At 48.2% G+C, this 23,386-nt stretch overlaps 1 protein-coding gene across 2 annotated transcripts in view; it reads left to right on the top strand.

Moving 5' to 3' along the window:
• IDH3G (isocitrate dehydrogenase (NAD(+)) 3 gamma) overlaps positions 1-16,840 on the top strand; it is a 72,171-nt gene extending 55,331 nt beyond the window's left edge. The window contains exon 14 of one of the 2 annotated variants that reach the window (XM_029609446.1): positions 16,624-16,840. The gene's annotated coding sequence lies outside the window, so the exon portion shown is untranslated. Of the gene's footprint in view, positions 1-16,484 lie in introns of both variants that reach the window. The other variant, XM_029609436.1, reaches the window with a different exon arrangement.
• Positions 16,841-23,386: the final 6,546 nt, after the last annotated feature.

Below are 23,386 nucleotides of genomic sequence, written 5' to 3'. Positions count from 1 at the left end.
CTCTTCCACCTCACTGGGACATTAACTTAGTTTTTTCTCTGTTAATGAGGCCTCCATTCAAGCGGCTAATTTGGAAACTTTATTCCTTCTGGCAATAAAATTGGCACACAGGATAAGCAAACGTCAAGCATTAGTACTCCATCCTTCATATACTCAAATTTTTCAAAAATAGTTACTTTGAGAAATTGCCCAAAATTCTTGCCTAAGGTGGTTTTCACAATTTCACTTTAACAAGTCAGTTAATCTCTCAGAATTTTTCCAGAACCTTACTCATATCCAGCTGAGCAAATTCTTCGTACATTGGCCTGCAGGAGGGGTTTGTTATTCTTTTTAGACAGAACAAAGCCTTTTAGAAAGTCTTTTCCTCTTTTTCAGTGTCAATACACAAGACAAGCCAGGTAAAAAGCAGATGCTTTCAGCTTGGTTATATCAGTGTATTTCTTGCTGATTTTCTAAAGCAGGATTTCCCTTTCTACAAAAAGCAAGAGCACATCAAATAAGAGCCGCAGCTTCTTTTGTAGCTCATTTTAGGTTAAGCTTCTATTCAAGAAAATTTGTAAGGTGGCTACTTGGTCTTCCATCCACAATTTCACTAATCATTACTGTTTGGACTAAAAGTTCAAGAGCAATTTTGGTCAGGCAGTGCTTCAACTTCCATCCTTCTACTTTTATGGGTTGCAAAAAAAAAAAAAAAGGACTTTTTATGCAGTCCTTAGCTTGGGAGTCCCCACTTGTGTAGCTGTTCGTGTGTAGTCCTTAGCTTGGGAGTCCCCACTTGTGTAGCTGTTCGTGTGTCCATGGAGAAATCAAAGCCTCGAAAGCGTCATGTGCAGGAACTGGCATGCTCCAGAGGGCATTCTGGATCTGCTTCTCCCTCTGAACAGGGCCCGTTACTGCAAAAGCAGCACTAATTGGTTTCTTTTGGGACCAGCCATGTGGAAGCCATTGGTGTCAGCAGCACAGGAGCACAATTGACACCGCTGCCAGTTGTGACCCATATGTCAGTAGGCCCCCAGGAGGGACTCTTCATAGCTGCTCTCTTCCTTTCTGATGTCTTTATCTCCATCTCATCTTCAGTTTCTGAATCATAGGTCCTCCAAAATGTCATCTGCTCAAAACACTCAGCCTGGGTTCCTTCCACTACATTTGGAAACTCTAGACCCTATCTACTCCATTGTGTCTTTGGTTTCCATGCAACCCTTAACACAGGTAGCCCAAGAGGAGGCCTCCACCTGGAGTGTAGTATGTGCGTTTCAAGATGATCTTATATTAGTTTTGAAGAAGGATGAATGTTCTCCAACTCTGGCCCAGAGGACACAACAGTTGTGGACCACATAGCAAACTGGCAAAGACTTTCTTTACTTCTTTAGCTACTAGTTACAATGAGGTCATCCTTTAGCCTCTTCTGTCTAGGATTTCAGATTTGTTTCCTCAAGGGGGAATCCCTCCTTCCATGCCACAAGAACTCCTATAAGAAATCCCAGCAGTTAAAACTAGCCTGCCCTGTGAGGCAGGCCATCATTCTCTGCACAGGAGTCCAGCCATCATTCAAAGATTAAAGTGCAGAACACAGATGACTGCAGCCTGCCCAAGAATTTTCCTGTCTGAGACAATCAAGGTCTCTAGCTCACTTGCCATTATCTTCATTAGGGTCATGGATTAGCATTTCTCCACCACTCGTCAAAAAAGGGATCTATGACCATTTTCTCAGACCTCATACTCCAGATTCCTGAACAAGTTGGGTAAGACAATTAGGTCAACATCCAGAGTGACAAGGATCCCTGTACCAAGGTGATTGGCCTACTTTGAATTCTGGCAACCCCTTCTGAATCAGCAGTAATTCCAGTTCATCAAATCCTACAGAATCTTCAAAAGAGAATGTGGGATAATCTGGCTTCTTGTTCTGCGCCCCCTCCCCCCCAGCCAGGAAATTGGATATTAAGTTAGAGCACAACAGGCTCCTAGTTTTTGTGCAGGCCAACTACTGCACCAATTTGTGGTGGTAGAGTCGGAGTTGAAATAGGCTAAAAAGACCAGGATTTTTTTCTAACATGCCCCCCAGTTAAGAACTATAGGTTGCTGGATAGCTTCAGGAAGAAAGTCTTCCAGAGCTCGATGCCAAACACCTGCATTGTGTCTCACCAACTATATATGTGCAATACAAACACAACTGCATCAACAAGTTGAAACCCGGTGGAGTCACTGGATGGGGAGCATCAGGGCTAGTGAACCCTCTTCTAGATGCAGAAGAGTTTGAATGCCATCCCATAGTCAGTGTGCAAGTTGTTTGACACTGTGATAACATCTCTGCAGCAGCCATTGGGGCACACTGGATGGCCCGGTTGAGAGCCAGCAGCCTGCATGAAGATGTTCATGACAAATTGGCTGAAGTTCCATGTTCTCAGGACAAGGTCAGAGAAACAGTTGCCCAGATTAAAAAGCAGTATATGGTCATGCAGTCCTTGTCAGTGGGATCCAATCATCCTTTTTCCTTTAGATGTTCTTAGCACTCCTTCTTCCAGAAACGTCCTTCTACCAATTTCAGTGGTATTGCGTTCCACCTGTGCAGTTACAACAGCAATTTCCAGCTGGTGGATGCCCATGTGAGAGACAGCTTAAGACACCCAGCCCAAACCAGGGCTTAGTTTTTGATGAGACTTAACCATCAGGCCTTGCCCTTCTGACAAGGGAGAGGATTCACCTGTTCCTTGAAGAATGGCAGAAGATCACAGTTGGATCCTCAAAATTGTAGCATATTCTTACCGTTTGCATGTCTCCTGTCCTGCCAGCACTACACCAATGTTTACCCTTCAGTCTGTATCTATCTTACTCAACTCAGCTTTGTCACCAGATGGAATCTTTTCTCAGTCAATGTGTTCTATTCCTGCTATTTTCTTATCCTCAAGAAGTGAGGGGGATTAAGCCTAACTGGATTTATGAAGACTGAACAGAAGCCTGTTATGGGAGAAATTCAAGATGAACACCCTCCACACCATCTTGCCACTCCATCCAGGTGGAGCAGGATGGATCTGAAGGATGCATATGCTCACATCCCTATTCACTAGTCTTACTGAAATACCTCAGATTCATGGTGGAATCTTCTTATTACCAATATAAGTTTTCCCCTTCAGTCTCTCAGCAGCCCTGAAGGTCTTCACAAAATGCATGGTGGTGGCAGCAGCAGCAGCACACCTTTGTCATCAGGGAATTTGTTCTTTCCCTTATCTGGACTAGCTAGTGATGAGACCTTCTCAAACAGGGCATGGGTTTTTGACACCTTGCAGAAGATGATCCAGCTTCTTTGTCACTAGGTTTCAGAGTCAACTTTGCCAAGTTGAAACCTGTTCCCACCCAGAGAATCAAGTTCATTGGGGCATGAATAGACTTATTGGAAGAGAAAGCATTCCTCCCATTGGAAAGGGTAATTTGCCTACAAGCACTAATCCAGAACTTGGTGCAGTGAGATCGTCTTGGCCCAAGTAATCCTGGTTATCCTCAATCACATGATGGCAGCAGTGCATGTGGTTATGTTGACTCACCTGAATATGAAATTCTCCAATGGGGCCTCTGCTCTCAGTGGAATCAGTTACATCAGCCCTTGACACATCCCATGGGGATAACCACAGAGATGAAAACATCCCTCCATCGGTGGCAGGAACCAAGGGTCCTGGAAATAAATTCCCCTCTGCGTTTTATCTCATCAAGAAACACTGCCGATGAATGTATCCACCAGAGGGTGGGGCATGAACACAGGCTCTTTCTGACCTCAGGGTACATGTTTGGCAACAGAACATATGTTCTAGATCAATATCATAAGAACATAAGAAATTGCCATGCTGGGTCAGACCAAGGGTCCATCAAGCCCAGCATCCTGTTTCCAACAGAGGCCAAACCAGGCCACAAAAACCTGGCAATTACCCAAACACTAAGAATATCTCATGCTACTGATGCAATTAATAGCAGTGGCTATTCCCTAAGTAAACTTGATTAATAGCCATTAATGGACTTCTCCTCCAAGAACTTATCCAATCCTTCTCTAAACACAGCTACACTAACTGCACTAACCACATCCTCTGGCAATATCTTAGAGCTACAAACCATTTGGGCATGTATTTAGAGCATTTTCTCATCTTCTTCAGGAAAAGAGATTTCTGATCTATACAGACTACCAAGTGGCAATGTTCTATGTGAACAAACAAGGGGGCAAAGGGTCCTGAGCTCTGCCAGGAATCTGAGAATTTGGAAGTAGGCTCTCGGTCATAGAGCTCTTCTTCAAGCAATTTACTTTTCCAGAATCTCCAACATGCTGGTGGATTGCTCAGCAGAGGTTTTCGATCCCATAAGTGGTCTCTGGACCAAGGAATGTCAAACAAGCTTTTGACCTTTAGTGTCAACCATCAATCAACTTATTCACATCCGAAAGTGACAGGAAAGTTATCAAATTATGTTCCATTCTTCAAAGCAAGTTCAGATCTACTGTGGATGCTTTCCTGCTCAAGTCGGATGCAGATCTGCTGTATGCTTTCCCTCCACTTTTATTAATGGTGAGGACAGTGCAGAAGGTACTCAAGGACTGGGCATGTCTTATCCTCATTGCTCTGGCCTGGCTTAGACAGGTGTGGCTCTTTTACCTCATCAAGTTATCAGTCCGTCCACTAATCCCTGGGCCAGTTCCCCATAGACTGTGGGAACTGGCCCAGACTGACTAAATCAAGAGGAGGGTCATCTATGTCAGCCGAGCCAAGTCTTCTTCAGTTTAATGGCATGGATGTTGAACGCACAATAGTTCTCTTGTTGTCACTATCTAAGGAGATTGAGGACATTGTGATTCTGACCAGGAAGTTATCTACCAGAATAGCATATGTCATTATATGAAAAAGTTTACCATCTTGGTGTCAAGCAGGCTTCCTGAATCCTTTTGCCTGATTCCAAAAGATCTCCTTTGGTACTTGTATCCTCCTCCTCTTCAGGTTTCAGTATATCAGCAGTCAAAGTTCATCTCGGTGCCATTGCTGTTTGCTACCCTTAAGTGAATGGAAAACCGATCTCTATCCATCCTCTTGTTTTGGAAGTTCGTGAAGGACTCTTGGCATATGAAACCTCCAGTTGTGAAAGCACCTGTACCATGGGATCTCAACATCGTCTTAGTGAAACTGATGATACCCCCTTATGAACCTCTGGAGTCTGCTTCCTTGAATTTTCTTACATGTAAGGTGGTATTCTTAGGCGCTGTTACTTCAGCTAGAAGTCCATCAGCTACAAGCATTGTTTTCATATTCTCTGTTTTTTCCCAATAGGATGGTGCTTCTCATTCATTCTAAGTTTCTGCATAAAGTGATTTTTGCTTTTCAGTTGAATCAAACTGCTATTTTGCCTATATTCTTACCAAAATCTCATGTGCATAAAGAGGAGAAGATCCTCCCTTTTGCGAGCCTGCAGTAGGGCTCTAGCACCTGAGGAGAACATCTGTTCATTTGTCTAACTGGCTAGTGGACTGTATTGCTCTTTGCTATACACTGGTTGGCTTTCAGATCACAGACTCTGTCAAGGATCAATAAGTAAGAGCTATGGCTACCGCAGGGCTCACTAAGTACCATTTGTATTGAATAAATATGCAAAGATGAAGCGTGTTTGTCAGGTCACACCTTCACATCTCACTGTTGTCTGGATAATCTCTCAAGAAGTGACAGTAACTTGGGGCAAGCAGTTTTGTGCAGCTTGTTCACTCAATCCACTCTTGAGGGGGGACCTGGGTTGTTTATTCAGTAAATGCTCTGCCAAGCAGCCCTCGGCTTGGGACTCCTACCTGTTATGACTAATTCAGCACTGCTGGTTGACAGAGAAAGCAAGTTTGCTTACCATAAACAGGGTGCTCTTTAGACAACAGGATGAATTAGCCTGTTCGCCTCTCTGGAGAGTTGACAGCATAGCTCAGTGATTGCCAGCCTTTTTTGTGTCATGGCACACCAGGCAAGGGGTTCATTTCATCATAGCACACCACACCTTCACAATTATAATCTTCTCTTCCCTGTCACCCCCACCGCTGGTATCATCACCTTCCCTCTCCCTCTACCCCTTGCTATCATCACTCTCCCTTTCCTTTTCCACCACCACTGGCACATCACCTTCTCTTCTTTTCCTTTAACCCCCTAGTATCACCACCTTACTCTTCCTTCCTTCTTCCCCACCACCCTGGCATCATCGCCAGCTCTTCTCGAGGCATACCTGCAGGTCAGTCAGCACATTAGTGTGCCATGGCACACCAGTTTGGAAACTCTGGCATAGCTGAAGTTAAGTGCTGCAATTGACTGAGGGATTGACAAGGCAGTATATACATAAGAACTCTTGTGTGTACTTAGTAGTAAAATTTTACTGCGCTAAAGAAGTGGTTCCTTTTGGTGCCGTCAGCTGACATCACCCACATGTCATGGCTAATTCATCTTGCTAGCAATGGAGAACTGTTACAGTTGGTAAACTTGCTTTTCATTCCCTTTATCATTTTTGTTGTTTCTCTGTATGTTTTCTAGTTCCGCTTTTTCTTTTTTTGATAGGGGATGACCAAAATTGCACACAATACTCAAGGTGCCGGTCATATCATAGATTGATATAGAGATATTATGATAGTTTTATTTTACGTTACTTTCTGAATAATTCCTAGCATTCTATTTGTGTGTTTGACTACCGCTGCACACTCAGCTGAGGAATTCAACATTTCCCTGTATGCACCCGGATCAGTCCAGACAGTGGGTTGAGTCTCCTTTCCAGCAGAAGGAGACAGAGAAAATCTCAAAAGGTATCCTATATCAGGACAGTGCTCCCCCTGTGTCCATTCAGTATTTCTCTGTCTCCAGCAGATGCAGATAGCAGAACCTGTGGTTCCCTTTCTTTGTAGCAGTTTAATGACTCCAAGATCTTTTTCATGAAAGGTGACTACTACTGAACTCAGCATTGTGTACCTATAGCAAGGAATTTTTCCCCCCCCTGTGTGCATCGCTTTGCACTTGTCCACATTAAATTTCAATAGCTATTTAGAAGCCTAATTCCCTAGCCTTCCAAGATCCTCTGCAATTCCTCACAATCTGCCAATGTTTTAACAGTTTTGAATAATTTTATATCATCTGAAAATGTAAACATCTCACTCACTGCTCCCTTTTCCAGATCATTTATAAATATATTTGAACAGCACCCAGTTTAATTGCTGATCCATAGGGCACACCCCTATTTACCTTTTGTCACTTAGGGAACTGACTATTTAGTCTTACTCTTGTTTTTTTAACACAGGGATTTTCAAACTAGCCTTGAGACGTACTTAGCCAGTCGTGTTTTCAGGCTGTCCACAGTGAATAGGCAGGAGACAGACTTGCATACAATGGAGGTAGTACATTTAAATCTCATGCATATTGACCATGTAGATCCTGAAAACCTTACTGGCTAGGTTTGTCCCCAGGACTGGGTTGAGAACCCTCTGTTTCAGCCAGTTACTAATCCATAATAGGCCATTGCCTCCTATCCCTGGACTGTATAATTTCCTGAGGAACCTCTTGAGGGATTTTGTCACATGCCTTTTGAAGATGCACTATATCGACCAGTCATCCTTATCCACATGTTTATTAACACCATCAAAAAATCCAGTAGATTGGTAAAACCAGACTTCCTTTGCTAAAGCCCTGTTGGTTTGTACTCCATTAAGCCATATCTAGCTTTTGGGCCAATAATTTTGTCTTTAAGGAAAGCTTATACCATTTTGCTGGCACAGATGTCAGGCTCATGGGTCTATAATTTCTCAGATCACCCCAGAGCTTTTTATAAAAATTGACATTACGTTGGCCACTCTCTTCTTTAGATACATGTCTGTTTTTAATGATAGGTTACAGATTAGTAGTAATATGAGAAAATATTTTTTATGCAATAGACAAGCTATGGCATTTATTACCATAGTATAGGGTTAAGGCCTTTAGCATAGCTGTGTTTAAAAGGAGTTTGGATACATTTCTGGAGGAAAAGGCATTGAATAATTATTAGCTGGACCTACTTGGAGAAAGCTACCACTTCTCTGTGAATAACACGGAACAAATCTACTGCTGGCTACTTCTAACTCAAATTAGCCAGACAGGCTCCTAGGTGCAATGGACATTTTGGTCTGTCCCCAGCCTAGCACTTCTTATGTTCTTGTAATAGCCTGTAATAGGCAGAGAAAGTCATAGCCCTGAATCCTTTTATAGAACTGGGACTTCAGCCAGGCTGTGTAAGCTTCCAAAAGCCAGAAAGATATTAACATAACATTTAAAAACACTGTATCAGCTCAGTTGAATTAATGTGCAAGAGAAATGTCTGACGAGACAACTTGAGTATTTAAAGAAAAATAATTTTGCCAACACTTTGCATTTGTTTAGTTGTTTATTTTTTAAATAAATTTAAAGGCACCTGCAGCCTGCTTAAAGATCAACGATGGCTACACTGAGAATTTTCCCATCAAGAGAAGCACCCAGCAGGGGTGTCCTCTCTCCCCCCTCCTCTTTGCAGTAAGTGTGGAGCCCTTAGCTGCGATAGTGCACAATTCGCAGGATATTGAAGGTATCAGAATTGGGAAAGATCAGTTTAAAATTTCTTTGTATGCGGATGATATTATCTCCCTACATAAACCTGAGATGTCATTAATGCTTGCGACAAAAGAGATGAAATGCTTTGGCTCTATTTCTGGTTTCCATGTAAATATGGATAAGTCAGAAATTCTCCCCATAAATATATCTAAGGAAAATAAAACCTACTTAAAAGTGAGACACTCCTTCAGGTGGACAGCCGGGCCCATCAGATATTTAGGAGTTAACATTAGCTTAGATTTCAAAGATCTCTTCAGAATCAATTACTCCCCTTTATTGCAGTCCTTAGAGGCAGATCTAAGTCGATGGGAACTCCTGAATTTATCTTGGCTAGGCAGAATATTGGCAGTTAAAATGAATATCTTGCCAAGAATTGGCTATTTCAAGCCTTACCCTATGGAGTCTGACAAAATTCTACATCATTTTCAAAAAATAATATTTTCCTTCATATGGCAAAGGAGACTTCCCAGGGTATCTAGGGAAGTTCTATACTGTCCAAGGTCAGAAAGGGGACTGAGGGTACCAAATGTACTGAAATACTACCCTGCCTCTCAAATTAAAAGTATTATTGATAGCCACTCCTTGAGAGCCAGGAAACAATGGATCCAAATCGAACAATATCAATCAAAGTCTGTTCCCATCCATGCAATGTTCTGGCTGAAAGCACCGTACACAGTAGAATGGGAATAAGTATCGCCCTGCCTTAAAAACACATTACATATTTGGAAAAGATGTTTCCCTGTACGTACCAGGATCAGTCCAGGACACCTGGGTTGTGACTCCGCACCAGTAGATGGAGACAGACTAAAACTTGTGGGCGGAGCCATATATGCCCCTGTGCCAGTCACAGCCCCTCAGTCTTACTCTGTCTCCAGTAGATGGTGCAGGTCCGGTCACAGCTCCTCCCTGCCCTGATTCTGGTACTCCGTCAGGGTTGGTTTTTTTCTTTCCCTTGGGTTAGGCCAGGTTAGGCTTTTGGTTTTGTAATTGGAATTTGTTGCCAAATTGTCACTGACGTCCGTTTGCCCTGCCTCCCAGGGGGGTTGAGAGGTCCTGAGGGGACTACCCCCCCCCGGTTGAGGCCACTGCTAGGGTCGAGGACCCAGTTTTGCCATTTAGCAGTGTCAGGGGTGACACCGGGGAGCCCGGTTCACTCACCCCTGCTGGACTAGGGCTCCAGGACCGCGGACAGCGACAGGCCTTGTTTTTTGTAAAAAAAAAAAAAAAAAAGTTTTGTCTGTTTTTTGTTTTGTCCGGCTCTCTGTTCCTTGTATCGCCGCTCTCGGGGGGGGCGCCGCTGACAGGGGGGAAGCTGCTCCTTGCGTCGCCGCTCTCGGGGGGGGCGCCGCTGGCAGGGGGGAGGCCGTTCGCGCGACTTTTGTCTTCTTCATCTTGTTTTCTGTTGCGGCCTCTCTTCGCGCCGTTTTTTCGCCGGCATGCCTCGTGGCTCCGCTTGCCGAGCCTGCGGCTCGGCGCGCGCGCGTCTCTCTCGCGACGGTCTTTGCGCTTCCTGCATCCCGGGCGATGAAGGGTCGTCCGGGGCGTCTCGGGGGGCTCGTGTGCGGCGCGCGCGACCACCGCCGAGCGGGGGGGGAGCGTTGGAGAAGCCCCAGGATTTGTTCCCGCTCAGCGCGGGAGTGGCGGCCATTTTAGCCACGGGCCGCGAAATGGCGCGGGAAGCGGCAGGGCCTGCGGCCTTGCCTCCGGCGCTGTCTCCTCAGCGGGACCCGGCGGGGGGGGGTCCCTCGGGGGACCCGGGGTCCCCGGGGAGCCCAGCGGAGGCTGATTCGGGGTCCAGCTCTTTTTCAGAGGACTTTGCGCTTTTGCTGCGCAAAGTCCTGAAATGCAGGAAAAGCAAGGGCAAGCGCGGCCGGAGGGAGTCCCGCAGGGCTCCGCCGCTGAAGAAGTCCAACAGTGGGGCCCCGAGGGCTTCCAGGGGGAAACGTCCTCCGCGTGGCGTCCCACAGGAGGCGGACCTGGATTCCTCCACGGGGGCAGACACTGATGCCTCTGAAGAGCCACAAAAAGGGACCGATGACGTGGCAGGGGACGGATCCGCTCCAGCTGCAGCAGGAAAGGCGTCACAGGCAGCGGAGGGCGACGATCCCAAGGTGGTACGACTATTCCGTAGGGAAGAATTGCCACCTCTAATTCCAGCCATTCTCCAGGAACTGGGAATAGACCCCCCTCCTCCGGCGGTGGTTCGGCAAGAAGCGAACATGGATCCGGTCCTGTTGGGCCTCACGGGTCCGGCAGTGGCTTTTCCGTTCCATTTTTCTTCGACGGACATCATGTTCCGGGAATGGGACACGCCGGAGTTAGGTTTGAAGGTCAGCAAGGCCATGGACAAGCTTTACCCTCTCCCGGAGGATGCGCTGGACCTTCTCAAGTTCCCCAAGGTGGATTCAGCGGTTTCGGCGGTAACCAAGAGATCTACTATTCCAGTTACGGGAGCGACAGCCCTTCGGGATCTTCAGGACAGGAAGCTGGAAGTACAGCTTAAGAAGATTTTTGAGGTTTCAGCGCTAGGAATTCGGGCCGCCATGTGTACGAATTTCGCTTTGAGAGCTAGCTTGCGCTGGGCTCAGGTCCTCCAAGCCAATGCGGATCTTTCGGCGGAGGAGGCAGCACAAGCGGATAAGTTGGAATCGGCAATAGCATATGGTGCAGATGCACTCCACGATCTACTGCGCACTTCGTCTAGATCCCTGGTGGCGGCTGTCTCGGCGCGCCGCCTCCTGTGGCTCCGCAACTGGGCGGCGGATGGCTCTTCTAAGGCTCACCTCGGGGCGCTGCCTTTCAAGGGTAAGTTACTGTTTGGCAAGGAATTAGATGATTTAATGGCTTCCCTGGGGGAAAATAGGGCTTTCAGGTTGCCTGAAGATAGATCCAGGTCGCGGTCTTCCTTTGCATCCAGGTCCCGTTTTCGGGGGCCCAGGAAGGCGCGCCCTCAAAGGTCGTCGGGGCAATCGTACAGGTCTTCCTCCTCCCGTACCCCACAGTGGCGGCAGCAGCAGCAGCATCAGCAGTCCTTTCGTGGGAGGCGCTATGGTAGACCAGGAGGTGCCCTGGCCATCATGGCGCCCAAATCTTCACAATGAAAGGAGGTCGGCCCTTCTCCCGCCGCAGCCTCAGCACGCCGTTCCCAACGTCGGGGCGCGGTTGCTGTCGTTCTACGAGAGATGGGCCGGAATAACGTCGGACCAGTGGGTCCTCACCGTGATAAGACACGGCTACGCGTTAGATTTTGCTCGCACTCCAGTGGACAAGTTCCTTGTGTCACCCTGCAAGGCTCCCGAGAAGAAGGCGGCGGTGCTAGACACCATCCGCCGCCTAGAGGACTTGGGAGCCATCTCCCCCGTTCCGGTCGGCCAGCACGGCGAAGGCCGTTACTCCATTTACTTCATCGTACCAAAGAAGGACGGCACGTTCCGACCAATTCTGGATCTCAAAGGGGTGAACCGATGCCTTCGCGTTCCTCGCTTCAAAATGGAGACGATCCGGTCAGTCATCGCCGCGGTCCGGCCAGGCGAGTTCCTGGCCTCCCTGGACCTCACGGAGGCGTATCTTCACATAGGCATTCAGCCGTCCTTCCAACGCTTCCTCAGATTCTGCATTCTGGGCCGGCATTACCAGTTTCGGGCGCTCCCGTTTGGGCTCGCAACGGCCCCTCGTACATTCACGAAGGTGATGGTCGTGGTGGCGGCGCAACTGCGCCGAGAAGGTCTTCTGGTCCATCCTTATCTGGACGATTGGTTGATTCGGGCGAAGTCCGAGGATCAGTGTCGGATGGCGGTGGCCAGGGTCCTCCATCTGTTGCAGTCCCTGGGATGGGTGGTCAACTTCAGCAAGAGTCATCTGACACCCACGCAGTCCTTGGAATATCTGGGAGCTCTTTTCGACACGAAGCAGGGCAAGGTGTTTCTGTCGCTCGAAAGGAGGGGCAAACTGCTCACTCAGGTGCACCGCTTGTTGTCTCTTCGCCAGCCGCGGGTGTGCGACTACCTTACGGTCCTGGGGTCTATGGCTTCCACGCTGGCGCTGGTTCCCTGGGCGTTCGCTCATCTGCGACCCTTACAGTCATCCTTGCTTTCCCGTTGGAAGCCGGTCTCGGAGGACTTCCATTTACCGCTTCCTCTACTGGGACACGCGAGGTCCAGCCTGCGGTGGTGGCTGGATCCAAGTCATCTTTCCGCCGGAGTCTCTCTCCTGGTGCCCAGTTGGACAGTGGTGACCACGGATGCCAGCCTCTCCGGTTGGGGAGCGGTCTGCCTAGGGAGCTCAGTTCAAGGCCTGTGGTCAGTGTCGCAAGCCCAGTGGTCTATCAATCGCCTAGAGACCAGGGCGGTCCGTCTGGCTCTGCAGGCTTTTCTACCATTGCTGCGGGGAAAGGCAGTCCGAGTGTTGTCGGACAATGCGACCACCGTGGCATACATCAACCGGCAGGGGGGGACACGGAGCCCCCAGGTGGCAGAAGAAGCTCAGCGCTTGATGGCCTGGTCGGAGCTACATCTCAGCAACCTCGCAGCGTCTCACATAGCGGGAGTCGACAACGTGCAGGCGGACTATCTCAGCCGTCATCGTCTGGATCCCGGAGAGTGGGAGCTGGGGGACGAAGCATTTCTTCTCATTTGCGAAACGTGGGGGGTGCCCCACATGGATCTGATGGCCACGTGGCACAACGCGAAGGCCCCGCGCTTTTACAGTCGACGTCGAGAGCGGGGGGCAGAAGGCGTCGATGCGTTGGTGCTTCCCTGGCCTACGGATGTGCTGCTCTACGTGTTTCCCCCGTGGCCGATGATCGGCAAGATTCTACGGCGCATAGAGTTGCATCCGGCCAACGTGATCTTGGTGGCACCGGAGTGGCCTCGCCGGCCGTGGTTCGCAGACCTCGTACAACTGGCAGTAGCGGCACCCCTTCGGTTCCAGGGAATGGCGGCCCTACTCCATCAGGGCCCCGTCTGTTTGGAGGATCCGGATCACTTCTGTCTCGCGGCATGGCTTTTGAGAGGAATCGTCTGAAGAGAAAAGGTTATTCAGATGCGGTGGTGGCCACACTGCTGCGTTCCAGGAAGCAGTCGACGTCTTTGGCTTACGTCCGTGTCTGGGTAGTCTTTGAAGACTGGTGCGTGCAGCGCGGGGTGGTCCCCACTTCGGCTTCCGTCTCTGATGTTCTGGCGTTCCTCCAGGCGGGTCTGGCCAAAGGTCTGGCGTGCAGTTCCCTACGGGTCCAAGTGGCGGCGCTTGGGTGTTTGCGAGGTAAGTCTCTGGCGCTTCACCCGGATATTGCTCGTTTCCTTCGGGGTGCTAAGCACCTTCGCCCCCCGTTACGTCTTCCTTGTCCGGCTTGGAACCTCAATTGGGTTCTTTCCGCTCTATGCACGGCGCCGTTTGAGCCCTTGAAACGCGCAACTCTTAAGGATCTCACTTTAAAGACGGCATTCTTGGTGGCGATTGCCTCGGCACGGCGGGTTTCCGAGTTACAGGCCCTGTCTTGTAGGGAACCTTTCTTGCGTATCTCCGATTCGGGGGTTTCCTTACGGACGGTTCCTTCCTTTCTTCCGAAAGTGGTCTCGTCGTTTCATGTGAATCAATCGGTGGAGTTGCCTGCTTTTGCGTGCGGAGGCTCCTCTGTTACAGAAGAGAGGGAGTTACGAAAGCTTGACGTGCGGAGATCCCTTCTCCGATATCTGGAGGTCACTAATCCGTTTCGGGTCACAGATCATCTGTTTGTCCTCTTCTCTGGACCAAAGAAAGGAGCTGCAGCGTCCCGCACAACGATCGCTCGTTGGCTCAAGGAGGCCATTGGGTCAGCGTACTTGGTGAAGGGAAAACCTCTTCCTGTGGGGCTGCGGGCTCACTCGACTCGATCTCAAGCAGCGTCCTGGGCGGAAGCTTCTCAGGTGTCGCCTCAAGAGATTTGTAGGGCGGCCACCTGGAAGTCGTTGCATACTTTTATCCGGCATTACCGGCTGGATGTCCGGGCTACCGATTCTGGGGGTTTTGGAGAGAGGGTTCTCCGAGCGGGACTCTCTGCTTCCCACCCTCAGTAGGTTGCTCTGGTACATCCCAGGTGTCCTGGACTGATCCTGGTACGTACAGGGAAAGGAAAATTAGTTTCTAACCTGATAATTTTCGTTCCTGTAGTACCAAGGATCAGTCCAGGATCCCGCCCGCAGTGCTGCGCTGAAGTAACGGAGAGTCCGCTCTGTGTTGTTTGATTTGCTCTGTTTCGCTTGTTCGCTCTCTCGGTTGGAGAGCCCGGTTCCAGAAGGGGTGTTTCTTCCCCGTTAGTTAGCGGTATCTAGTTTTGTTCACTTCTCTGGTTGTGTTCTACTTTGACATTCCGTAAGACTGAGGGGCTGTGACTGGCACAGGGGCATATATGGCTCCGCCCACAAGTTTTAGTCTGTCTCCATCTACTGGTGCGGAGTCACAACCCAGGTGTCCTGGACTGATCCTTGGTACTACAGGAACGAAAATTATCAGGTAAGAAACTAATTTTCCTTTGGTGGGTCTGATAGTATATTCAGGTTTAACCCTTATTTACCTTGCAGTGAAATTTCCAGCAGAGGCAGCACATCCGATTTTTTTGTATATGGGAGGAGAAAGGCCTGGTATACTTAGGGCAAGTGTGGGCTAATGGAAAAATAGCCTCCTTCTCAGAACTACAGAGGGTATACAGGTTGAAAAATAGTCTTTTTAGCATATGCCCAGCTCAGACATTTTATGTTAACAGACAATGGCCAGAGAGACTTGACAAGGGGGCGATCATTATTTAGAGGATTTTGTGCAGAGGCTGAGAAGATGAAGAAAATGATTACAAAAATTTACCTGATTTTAAATGAGGAGACTCCCTTCAAGACTAAACATAGGGCAGCTTGGGAGAAAGAGATGGGTGTGCACTGGCAAAAAGAAAAATGGGAGGAATGTTTCAGGCGTTTGAGCAAGTCCTTCATAGCAGCAGCTATGTCAGAAAATAACTAGAAGATACTTTTTAGATGGTACCTTACACCAATAAGAGTGGCTCGGTGGTCCCCTTTAAATAAGCCTACCTGCTGGAGACGCCGTGCCATAGAAGGCACATTCCTGCATAGGTGGTGGGATTGTCTCAAAATCAAACTTTTCTGGGAGGAGTGTCCGAGCCTGGCAGGTGAGATATTGGATACCCAGGTGTCCCTACGAATTGATGCGCGACTGTTAGGACTCCCACATCCGGACCTAACTCAGGATCAGCAGCGCTTGTTTTCCTCCCTAACAGTATCAGCAAGGATGGTGGTAGCGGCACATTGGAAAAGCGATAAGATCCCCAGCAGAAGCCAGCTATCAACCAGCATACAAAGAATGGCATAGATGGACACATTAACAGCTCTACGTAGGGACAAACTTTCAAAATTCTACAAAATTTGGTCCCCCCTCGATAGATGGCTTGGACAATAGTCACTATTGAATAAATTAGGAAAATCCCTAAGGTGTAACATTATTGGAATAGGTCTAATTAGATACAGTGTTTGGCAAGATGGTATAATGGGCAGTCCTTGCCACTTCATTAGTGTAATGAAACCACTATGGCACCCTTAAACATGGGGGGAGGGGGAGAGGAAGGGCTGAGTGGGAATGGGATTAAAATGGGATTTTGTAGAATGTTGTTATCTGTTTACGGCTAAATGTCTTTCAGTTTGAAAATATCTGGTTATGTCTTACCAGTTTGGACTTTATCTGTATTACATGTAAAATTGTATGCAATTTTCCACAATAAAAAATGTTAATTACAAAAAAAAAATAAAGTTAAAGGCACATGTTGCACTAGCTGTTTGGGATGGACCAGGGCTTTACTGCTCCCCCAAGGTTGTAAACCTCAATCAGTCTGCTTTCCTATTGCAGGGAAACAGAATAGTGCGATATTCACCATTCTATCAAGCCCAAGTTTTCATACGTCCCATCTCCCTGCCCATAATTGATTTCGGTGGCAGGTGTTGGCTGCAAAAAGAAAAGTTCAAAATAACTTTCCACTTTTCTGCAGGGAGGCAAAGACCAAGCCATGGAAAATGCAAGAGGCATCCAGCTCGGTCACTGAAGTAAGAAGAGTAATCTCCTATCACAGGAATCATCCTCCCATAATGCAGCACATACCTGCATTAAAAGGCAGTGTAATGCCTGCCTACCTTCATATTGTTTGTGTATCTAGATGTATTTCTCATGCTATTGAAAATAAAGCTCCTTCTGTGTGGTTTTCTGTTTATGTGCTTTTTCTGCTCCTCTATTACATCACAAAGCACAAGTATAAGCAATAGCTAATGCTGTAGTAATACTGGACCAACCAGAGCTAGATTAAGGGCAATCTTTTGTCCCTATACTTAAGAATCAATTTAAGGATGAGAGTGGCTGAGACCTTTGGTCTCTTAGGTTGTCGCAAAGTCATTTTTCATAAAACCCTGGAACTTAGAGGTGAGAAAAAGATAGGAACAAACTATGAAAGTGATAAGACACCACATTCTGTGAAAGGCTGTTAGTTGTTAATCTTCTGAACACACAAAGTAATGAACCAGACACTATTTTACAAAACTTGTGACAGCTCCTGTTCATTGCAGCAATAGTCCTAGCCAAGTAGCAGCTATTAAATCTTCAAAAGTGACAATGAGGGATTGCCACACTGCCACATTTCCTTCCCTTGTCACCAAACTGCAATTTCATTTTGCCTACCAATTTCTTTTTATATTTGGCCCCATGTCAGCTGCAGACCTGGGTTATTGCTGTTCAGCACAAGGACTGAACCAAGTCTTACACCTTTTGCCTGCATCTACCCACCGTTCAGTTTTGATCACTCATTTTTATTGAAGCCAAGAAGATAACTTTAAAAATTACAAAGAAATGGCATAAGTAAAATAAAGTCACCAAAATTACAAATGCTATAACAGAAGAATTAAACATGTATAAGAAATGCAGAACCACTCAAATTAATATATAAAGTGTGGAATCGGTGCAATGTGACAAGTATGAGAGCCAATATGTTAGCTTTAAAACATTCTTTGTACTTGAGACTTCAGAAAATCCATACAACTTTTTATTTTATATGGCCCTTATCTATTTTTTTTCCCCAAAATATATTGCTTTTCTCACTGTGGGTTGGGACTGATCTTGTATGAGGCAGGTTTGGTGTTTTTGCAGTAGATATTTTAGTTTTCTTCTTTGTTGCAAGCGGTCTGTGTGGTTGGCTAAATTAAGCTAAAGAAAAAAAATAAGCTCCAATTTAGACATTTTTTTTCCTGCTGTCTTCTCTCTTGGTTGCAGCTTGAATTTTGGGTTTGCTGGCTAGGTGGAAATATAATTGCTAATTGTTATTTTAAAGTCTAAATCTGTGATTTGGTGGGGTACGCAGAGTACTGGTTTCTACTAGATTTTGGGGGAGCTATCTGGTTGGGGTCAGAATTTCTAAGCACATGCTGACCTGGATGGGAGCCTGACCAGTGGCATTTTTTTCTGCATCAGATAAGCTTAAGAATTACATTTTCTCCCAGGACAAGCAGGATGGTAGTCCTCACAGATGGGTGACATCAGCAGATGGAGCCCTGTCACGGAACACTTTTGTCAAGGTTTCTAGAGTATGCCCAGCATGCCACCAACCCCTTCAATCTCCTTTCTTCCACGGAGCTGTTGCCTTGCGGTTTGTGGAGCTCTGTGAAAAATGTTTTCCTCACGGAACAATTCAAAAAAACTTTCTTCAAGTTTTTCCCTGCTCCATGGTCCCCCATCGCAAACCAATTCCTCTGGTGCTAGTTTTCGCGTTTTCTTGCATTTGGTTCCCGAACGTCTACCTCCTGGTGGCCGATGGCCACTGACTGCACGCCACCCTTTTTGCAATGGCAACCGGTTTTCGAAAGTGCCCTGAGTGTCCGCAGACTATGTCCATCACGGACCCATACGACATTTGTGACCTGTGTCCCGGGCCTTCCCTCGGTGTCCCAGCTGTGCTTAAATGACCCCCAAATGCTGATACTCCTGCCTGGACAAGATGGAGCACTTGTTTGGTTCCAAGCAATTTGCTCCATTGACTACTGTGGTAGGTACGTTGAGTCACGGGGATTGATCTGACTTGGGACCTTCGCCCTCAGCGCCCCACCATGATGATCAAGGGGCAGGAGATCGCCCCCTCACTGGCATCGGAGCATTCAAAAGCTTTGGGGTCATCATCCTCGGCACCGAAGGACCGGGCCGAGCACCGAGGGAAGCACCGGCAGCGACGTTCTTCCCCGTCCGGTACTGGCACCAACACTGGAGCAGCATCAGTCTCGGCCGACCCCCTCCAAAGAAACCCCAAGGAGAGGATGTCCTACCTGGGGGACCCCCCAGCACCGGCTGCATCGGTAAGGCACTAAGCAGCACATCCAGCCTTTCCAGGAGGGGCACTAGCATGGAGGGCGCCGGTTCCGATGTCTTTATGGGGGTCGGCTTCGGTGGCTGCTGGAGGCCATGAAGGGCATTTAGCACTGCCTGTTGAATCACGTGGTCCAACTCCTCTCTAAATGCGGGTGCAAAGGTACCAACCCAGGAGGAGGCGGCAGGCTGGGTGTCACCAGAACTTCAATGGGGTCCGTGGAGGATCGGTACCCGGCATTGATATTGGTGGGGAATGCCCTGGACTCCTGAACTTGGTGGGGCGCCAAGGGCGAAGGTCCCGAGTCAGATCTGCAAGACTCTGCCCACCAGATGCCTCAAAGGAAACCCTGAACTGGCCAGTCTTGAATCAGGGCAACTAAACTGCTCATCCTTTAATTTATAGGCAGGTGCCACTTTCACACAAAAAAAAAATCATCTTTTTAACTTCAGTTCACGAATTCCCCACACCTTATTGAAAGTTTGATCATTCCTCTGTAGGCCACTACTAACATATAGTGAATTCACTAATACATTGAAAGGACACTAATTAGACACATTACTCCCATAGCAACCTAAAACTTAACTAGGAACTGAACAAATTTGAGATGAAGGCAGCAGTCCAGCAGCAAGAGGGGGGCTTCCCAGTCTTTTGCATCGAGTGTCACATGTATGATTCTTTTACCCACAGATGAGAAATTGTACATGTGCAGGTGGTGCAAAGGGCTCCTGTCTCTCAGAGAACAAGTCCGATCTCTGGAAGCTAGAGTGGCAGACCTGGAGGAGCTGAGCCAGACAGGTATATAGATGAGACCTTCAGGGACATAGTAGCCAAGTCCCAACTTCAGACTGGCAGCCCTGGTGCTGCCTTGGAGGAAGAAGGTCTCATGATCGGAGAGCATCAACCTGGTGCAGCAGGAAAGGATCCTGTAGTAAGGACCTGCTCTCCAGTTGGTGCATTGTCCTTTCACACCGAGGATGTGAGGAGGAATGGGTTAGGTCAGCTGTCATGGTTGGTGATTCGATTATTAGGAATGTGGGTGTGAGGATCACCTAGTAACTTGCCTACCTGGTGCAAAGGTGGCAGATCTCACGCATCACCTAGATAGGATTTTAGACAGTGCTGGGGAGGAGCCACCTGTCGTGGTACATGTGGGCACCAACGACATAGGAATATTTGGGGGGGGGGGGGGGGGATGTTCTGGAAGCCAAATTTAGGCTGTTAGGTAGAAAGCTTAAATCCAGAACCTCCAGGGTAGCATTCTCTGAAATGCTCCCTGTTTATTCATTGCCTTACTATTAAAAGCACAAACACAATAAATAATATACCCCAGTAGTTTACTTCGCCCCAATACTTGCAAAACTTACTGATTCCTTTCAGCCACCAGCAAGGTGATTCTCTCCTCTCACTGCCTAGAGAGACCATTTTGAACTTTTCTCTGTGAAGGAATTTGTTCAAGGCCCTGAGATCAAGAATGGGGCTTAGGTCCCCAGTTCTCTTTGGTAATACCTCAAATAAAACCCCTGTCCTTGTTGACGAAGAGGTATGGGTTCTACCGCTAGAAGAGCAGAGAACTCCATTAGAAATATATCCTGCAGGGTGGACAAATCCCATGATGGACATGGGGGAAGTCTGTTGGGACTTCTTTGAAGTTCAGACGATACCCCTGGTGAACGATGTGATGAGCGGCTAGTGGGGGTGAAGCAAAGAAGCCTGCCCCCCACTGGGGCATCGTGTGCCAGGGGTACGTCACACTAACTTATGCTCCCTCGCTTCCAGTCAAAATCCCGTAGCCAGGGCCTGCTGGGGCCTGAGAGTTCGCTGTTGACGGGAACGATTCCTGGAACCAGCACAGGATGTGTGAGTCCAGGAGGCTGGAGGATAATACTACCGCTGCCGATAAAAGGACCTCCTGGAACTCAGTCGGGAAGATTTCCTGGCAGAGGAAGGTGGGTCAGAAGCACTAGAGCAGAGCTTTCCAAACTTTTCATGTTGGTGACACACTTTTTAGACAAACATAATTTCACGACACGGTAATTCAGTCTACTAGTAAACCAGAGGTTAAAGGTTAAACGAACGAAACATATTTCGACAATTTATGTATGTTTCCTTAAATATATACATAAATAAAATGTTTCACGACACAACCTATCTCATGAAAACCTTAAATTTATATTAAAAATATATATTCCAAGATTCATGTTATTGTTATAATTTATGAGAAACAATAATAAAACAAATTGTCTGTCCCCCACACACTCATCTCTCTCCTCCCCCTCAAGCACATGTCTGTCCCCCCAGCACGTTTGCCCCCCACTCACTCATCTCTCTCCCCCCAGCACATGTCTGGCCCCCACACTCATGTACCTCGTCTTTTTGATTGTTGCCAGTTAAGTGCTTCACTCCCTTCCATGATCACCAGACACTGCTGCTTGCAGTCAGTACTCCTCATGGCCAGGCCTCATCGGCAGCAGCAGCCAATGCAAGGATGGCTGGGCTCGTTCCACCCACCAAGCCCCCCAAAAAAACGCGATTGACAGCAAAAATCACCCAATAATAAGCAACCCATAAACTGGAAAAAAAAAGTGAATCTCTAGAAAAAAAAAGCCCAAACTCGCATCAGAGTTGACCGGGCTTGCGCGACACACCTGCACACTGCAGGCAACACACTAACGTGTCCCGACACACAGTTTGGAAAGCTCTGCACTAGAGGATACCTGTTGAAGGGTCTCATGATGATCCTTCAGCTGGGCTACTGCATCCCTGACCTTATCCCCAAAGAGATTTTTCCCTCTATAGGGCAGGTCAGCCAACTTCTACTAGACCTCTGGACCAAGGTCAGAAGCATGAAGCCAGGCCATTCTATGGGCACTGATGCTCACGGTGGCTACCTAGGCTGCTGATTCAAAAACATCAAAAGTGGATCTCACCTTGTGATTTCCGGCTTCCAGACCCTGTTGTATAACAGCAGAGAATGAGTACTGTTGCTGCTGCAGCAGACGTTCTGCAAGCTTTTGGATCTGTTTCCACAGGTTTCAGTTGTACTGCGTCATGTATAACTGGTAGGAGGCGATATGGGTGATGAGCCTAGCGCCCTGAAAGATCTTTCTACCTAAGACATCCAGCTTCCGATATTCTTGTCCCGAGGGGGAAGGGGGGGCGGGGGGAGGCGGAAGCATGGGTGTGGAAATGCTTGGCTTTTTTGAGAGCAGACTCCACCACCACAGACTGGTGAGGGAGATGGCGTCTCTTACAACCCAAGGCTTGCTGCACCAGGTAGGTGGCATCTACCTTCCTATTTACCAGAGAAATTGATATCGGGTGTTCCCACATCCTAAGGAAAAGATCCTTAAAGATGTCATGGATAGAAACAGCCACTATCTCCTTAGGTGCATCAACAAACTGGAGAACTTCTAGCATCTTATGTCGTGTATCCTCCTCAGTAAGGATTTGGAAGGAGATGGCTTCAGCCATGGCCCTGACAAACCCCGCAAAGGCGTCTGTCTCTGGGGGAGACAGACGCCTTTCCTCTGGTGGCGAAGGTTCCGAGAGGAGGTCACCAGAGTCTTCAGAGGAACACTCGGAAGAATCATCTCCCCCTGGATTGTACGGGCCCTCCTCCTTTCTTAGGTCCTCGAGGGGCCTGAGTGGGTAAGGCCTGTCCAAATCCTTCAGCCTGGGCATCTAGGGAACCAGCAGCACCAGTGGCAGTGAGGGTGCTGTTGGCTGTGGGAGACCCGATGATCTGGGCACAAGCTTGGGGAACTGTGGCCTCCAGACCAAAGCACCGTGTGGCACCGGTGGTTGGTGTATGTCTTCCTCCTCAGAGGACCCAATTAATGGGAATCACTCCCGAGGAGGATATCTGTGGCCGTGGAGGAACTGAAGGCCCCCAGGCCTTGGCTGCATCTGAAGGGCGCCAAGCAGGATATCCAGACACTCAAGCAGGGGCGTCAATAGACATGGTGCGGACTCCGGTACTGGTATGGAGGCTGGTGCCTGGGGCGGTTCAAAACCCATATGGCTCGAAGCACTGCACCCTGTATCCTGCGGTCCAACTCCTCCTGGAAGCCTGGTGAAAACAGGATGAATGGAGGGGAATAAGGCGTCACCGGAGTCTCCTCGGAGCCCAGCACTGATGTCAGTGGGGAACTCCTAGGACACCCAAGTCTGTCACAGGATGGGGCCTCCTCACCATGGGGCCTCTTCAGTGGAGGCACAGCCGCCGGTGCAACACCAAAACTGGAGCCGTGCATTGACGGTGACTGGTGGCAATGCTTATGGTGTTTCTCACGGTGCTCAGTCCAGTTTTTCCCCAGTACAGAGGAAGCGGAAGATCCCATTGTTTGAGACAGCGCCGACAATGGCGAAGGCCAATCACCGGCTCCCCGCTCCTTGGAAAAAGCTGCCA

The sequence above is a fragment of the Rhinatrema bivittatum genome, chromosome 1 (genome assembly GCF_901001135.1).
Source record: "Rhinatrema bivittatum chromosome 1, aRhiBiv1.1, whole genome shotgun sequence".
NCBI lineage: Eukaryota > Metazoa > Chordata > Amphibia > Gymnophiona > Rhinatrematidae > Rhinatrema > Rhinatrema bivittatum.
This window is presented reverse-complemented; position numbering and strand designations above follow the sequence as displayed.